The following is a 5122-nucleotide window of genomic DNA, read 5'->3' on the forward strand; positions in this document are numbered from 1 at the left end:
CAGTTGATGTCAAAATTATTAGCCCCCGTTTATTTTTTACCCCAATTTCCCCAAGGGGAAGAACATGTTTTCAACGCATTTCTAAACATAACAATTTTAATATCCCATTTCTAATAACTGATTAATTTTGTCTTTGCCATGATGACAGTAAATAATTTTCGACTAGATCTTTTTCAAGACTCATATATCTTCAAGACTCTCATATATATACAGCTTAAAGTGATATTTAAAAGCTTAACTAGGTTAATTATTGTATAACAATGGTTTGTAGACTATCATAAAAATCTATAGCTTAAAGGGCCTAATAATTTTGATCTTAAAATGCCTTTTAAAAAATTCAAACCTGCTTTTATCCTAGCTGAAATAAAAGAAATAAGACTTTCACTTGAAGAAAAAATATCATCAGACATACTGTGATAATTTCAAATTTCAAAGGGGGCTAATAATTCTGACTAATATACTTGTGTGTGTGTGTGTGTGTGTGTGTGTGTGTGTGTGTGTGTGTGTGTGTGTGTGTGTGTGTGTGTGTGTGTGTGTGTGTGTGTGTGTGTGTGTGTGTGTGTGTGTGTGTGTGTRTATATATATATATATATRTGTRTATATATATATATATATATATATATATATATATATATATATATATATATATATATATGTGTGTGTGTGTGTGTATGTATATATATATATATATATATATATATATATATATATATATATATATATATATATATATATATATATATATATATATATATATATATAATTATTTTGCTAAATTAATTAGGAACGGCAAATTTAAGACAGTTTGCTATATTTACCTTCAGCCCACAGCCCTCAGACAAGTTTGATTTTTGGCCCTTCATAAGAAAAAGTTCGGGCACTCCTTTTTTCAGGAGAAGCTCAGGTAACTGCCATTTTCATGAACAATACAACATGAAAGTGAAGAAGTGAGCCTCGTCAAGTATGGTTTTACCCATATTAAAAATCTGTTCTCTAATTGCACGCACACACATTTTGAGTGAGGAGTGAGAGAACACACAAACACATACTGTGAGCATACACCCGGAGCAGTGAGCAGCTGTTGCTTTCAGCAATTAGTTAGGTGCATGGTGCAAATTATACACTGGCGATCACGGGGGTCGAATTTTTTGGTAAGTTTTCAGTGAATCAAATTTATTTATTTAAGTTACATCAAATTTATAAGACGTGTTTGAGTTTACAGTGTTTTGAGAGATATTTAATGTATTCTAATAGTAACCTCTGATTATTTCAGATGTTACTGTTGCTCAAACTATGGGTCTAACTTGACTTTACTTTTAGACTATTTTTAAATACAAACACACAAGTGTCTAGTGACCACTTAAGATATCTATCGCTGCTCAAGATCTGCTTGTTTAGATTGTTGAATGATTCTTGCAAAGACTGACTGGCGTGATTATGCATAAATCCTTATAATGGTATGAACCATCATAGGGGTGGTCAAATGTATATTTATGTTATCTATTATTTTAATTATTAACATTTTTATTAAAGATACAGATCAGGGAAAACTAATTCTCACTATTAAAGGGCTGATCCTGCCATACATCTTGTTTTGACATCCTTCAGAGGGGATCAAGCGTTTTTTAAGAGAGGAGGGGGGTAACTCGCCCTGTAACTCGCACCCTGGTTAGGTGCCTTGCTCAAGAAGGTAGAAAATGGTGCAGTTCATTCACTCCCCCCACCTTTAGTTTCTGCTCGAGATCATTACAAGTCCAACTCACTACCCATTAGGCCACAACTGCCTCTTAAGTCACAAGTCCTATATAAACTGTTAACTTTTAAGTCCACAGTATTTGACTGTAATATGAACTGCATTTTACTGTAGGACAGTTATGCAAAATGTTTAGTTGCATTGAGAAAATTACAGTAAAGATATACAACACTGTAAATACACATACAGCGAGGTAAATGGTGCTGTAAATGTAACTACGGTATATTTGCTGTAATTGACTTGCAGTAAGTTACTGGTGAACTGCTGCCTGTAAGTTACTGTAGAATCTACAGGAAATTGTTGACAGTGTAAAGGGGGTCACACTCTGGGTATGTCATCCCATGTAGCGCCATGCATTTTAGAATTGTACACATAGAATTGTATACATTCTATCAGAGTACGAACAACAGCGCCACAAGTTGGCGGCTTTCCGCGGTGCCCAGCTTTGACTTGGGACGCTGTTCATATTTCTACCGCATCACAAAGCGCCATGCTGCTATCTGAAATGTTTCATATTACATAACATGAACAACTTCTGGCACAGATTGAATATTTTGCTTATCAAGACCTCACTCAATGAATTATAAAAAGCCATAAGTATTTTTATTTTGCATGAATGTTTTTATTTTTAACTTTCAAAGTACTGCCAGCCACTGACTGTATTTCATGAATTACCAAGAATGCTCTTCGTTCGGCTGAAGAAAAAAATGTAACCACATCTTGGATGGCCTGAGGGTAAGTAAACAAGCAGATAATATTTTTTTATGATATTTTATGATTTCATAGTGCTAATCTTGAATGCAAAGGTTCAGATATTTACTTAAAAGTCTCGGCTAATTGTTTTCTATTTCTTTCCTGAGGGAGCACTGTATAATTGGCTATCAATTTGCATAATGTGGGAGTTTGTCATTAAATCATAATAATTTAGATGAGGCTAATTACCCACACTGCAGCCAATCCTTTAGTTTTAAGTCAACACGAAACACATTCAAAATTAACTTGCATAATGTGAAATTTCTGAGAGGAAAAAAATATTTAGTGCTGGAAATATTTTTTGGGATTTAATTGGAAGATCAAATGTGAGGAAATGTTGACATTAAAATTTAAATAATAATGTAATCTGATCTTTTTTTCCATATTGTGATGTTTATCGAAGTGTAATGGGTTATTGAAAAAGGAAACATAAAGTGTGAGACCAGAAAAAAAGTCTGTATTTGTCATGGAAAATTCAGTTAGGATTTTCTGATTAAATATTATAGATGCTCACTATAAGATAACATGCATTTAGAAAATGCATTCATATTGACTTTTCACCATCTAATTGGGCTAACATTAGAATCTGATTATGATTATTTACAATATGTGATCAGGTTATTGGCTTTGCTTTGATTATGGGTTTGTTTGATTTTTATGTAATACGCTCTTACTTTATTCTCCAGAAATGTGATCCGAATTTAAATCTCAACTCCACCATCGTCTGCAACCTGTCCAAGGATGAAGTTGGCCTGTTTTCCATGCCTAATGGATAATTATTCCATGGATTATTTTACCCTGGTTCTAAATTTATCAAACAATCAATAAAAGCAAGAGGTAATTAATAATAAATTCATAAACACTCACCGGCCACTTTATTAGGTACACCTTACTATTACCAAGTTGGACCCCCTTTTGCCTTCAGAACTGCCCTAATCATTTGTGGCATAGATTCAACGAGGTACTGGAAATATGCCTTAGAGATTTTGGTCCATATTGACATGATAGCATCACGAAGTTGCTGCAGATTTGTCAGCTGCACAACCATGATGTGAATGTCATGTTCACCACATCCCAAAAGTGCTCTATTGGATTGAATCTGGTGACTGTGGAGGCCATTTGAGTACAGCAAACTCATTCTCATGTTCAAGAAACCAGAAATCCAAGATGATTCGTGCTTTATGACATGGTGTATTGTCCTGCTGGAAGTAGCCATCAGAAGATGGTACACTTTGGTCATAAAGGGATGGACATGGTCAACAGCAATACGCAGGTAGGCTGTGGTGTTAACACAATGCTTAGTTGGTACTAATGGGCCCAAAGTGTGCCAAGAAAATATCCCCCACACCATTACACCACCACCATCAGCCTGAACTGTTGATACAAGGCAGGATGAATCCATGCTTTCATGTTGTTGACACCAAATTCTGACCCTACCATGCAAATATTGCAGCAGAAATGGAGACTCATCAGATCAGGCAACGTTTTTCCAATCGTATATTGTCTAATTTTGGTGAGCCTGTGTGAATTGTATTCCTGTTTTTATCTGACAGGAGTGGCTCCTGTTGTGGTCTTCTGCTGCTGTAGCCTATTTGCCTCAAGGTTTGACGTGGTGTGTGCTCAGAGATGCTCTTTTGCATACCTCAGTTGTAACGAGTGGTTATTTGAGTTACCGTTGCCTTTATATCAGCTGGAACCAGTCTGGCCATTCTCCTTTGACCCCTAGCATCAATAAGGCATTTGCGCCCACAGAACTGCCGCTCGCTGGATATTTTCTCTTTTTCAGACCATTCTCTGTAAACCCTAGAGATGGTTGTTCATGAAAATCCCAGTAGATCAGCAGTTTCTGAAATACTTAGACCAGCCCGTCTGCCACCAACAACCATAACAATTCCAAAGTCACTTACATCAACTTTCTTCCTCATTCTGATGCTCAGTTTGAACTGCAGCAGATCAACTTGACCATGTCTACATGCATAAATATGTTGAGCTGATTAAAATTTTGCATTAACATGCAGTTGGACAGGTGTACCTAATAAAGTGGCCGGTGAGTGTACTTTGGAAAGACACGTATACCTTGAAAACTAAAACAGAATTTTCTTAAAAAGCAACAGCTGTGTGCTGGAAGTAAAACTCCATTCATTGTATTGCTTCATGGCAAAATGGATGATTAACAATAGGCCTAACTAGCAAACATATACAGACAGACCTTTAGTGGATTGTATATATGTTGTTGTTTATGTTTGTCCTCTGAACCTGTATTTGTTCTCAATACATTATCCAACCGTACTTTTTATACAAATAGTGTAAATTACAAAAATTATCCAAACTAAAATAAAAACTAAGAAGAAAAATAACAAAACATATCGACTATGGTATATGATACAAATAAATTAAACATTTTTATTGCTAATTTTGTTTTTATTTTAGCCAGAGATTTTTGATTCTTTTATAAAGACACTGTGTAGTGGAGGTGTTTTGTAATATCTACATTTCTAAATAAACTAGCAGTCTAGAAACTTCCACCAATCAGAGTCACCGTCAGCAAAGCGCGCCAAAATGATACTTTGCTCCGCCCACTCCCATGAAACACAAAGACAGCAAACTAAAGGACAT

The sequence above is a fragment of the Danio rerio genome, chromosome 8 (genome assembly GCF_049306965.1).
Source record: "Danio rerio strain Tuebingen ecotype United States chromosome 8, GRCz12tu, whole genome shotgun sequence".
Lineage (NCBI taxonomy): Eukaryota > Metazoa > Chordata > Actinopteri > Cypriniformes > Danionidae > Danio > Danio rerio.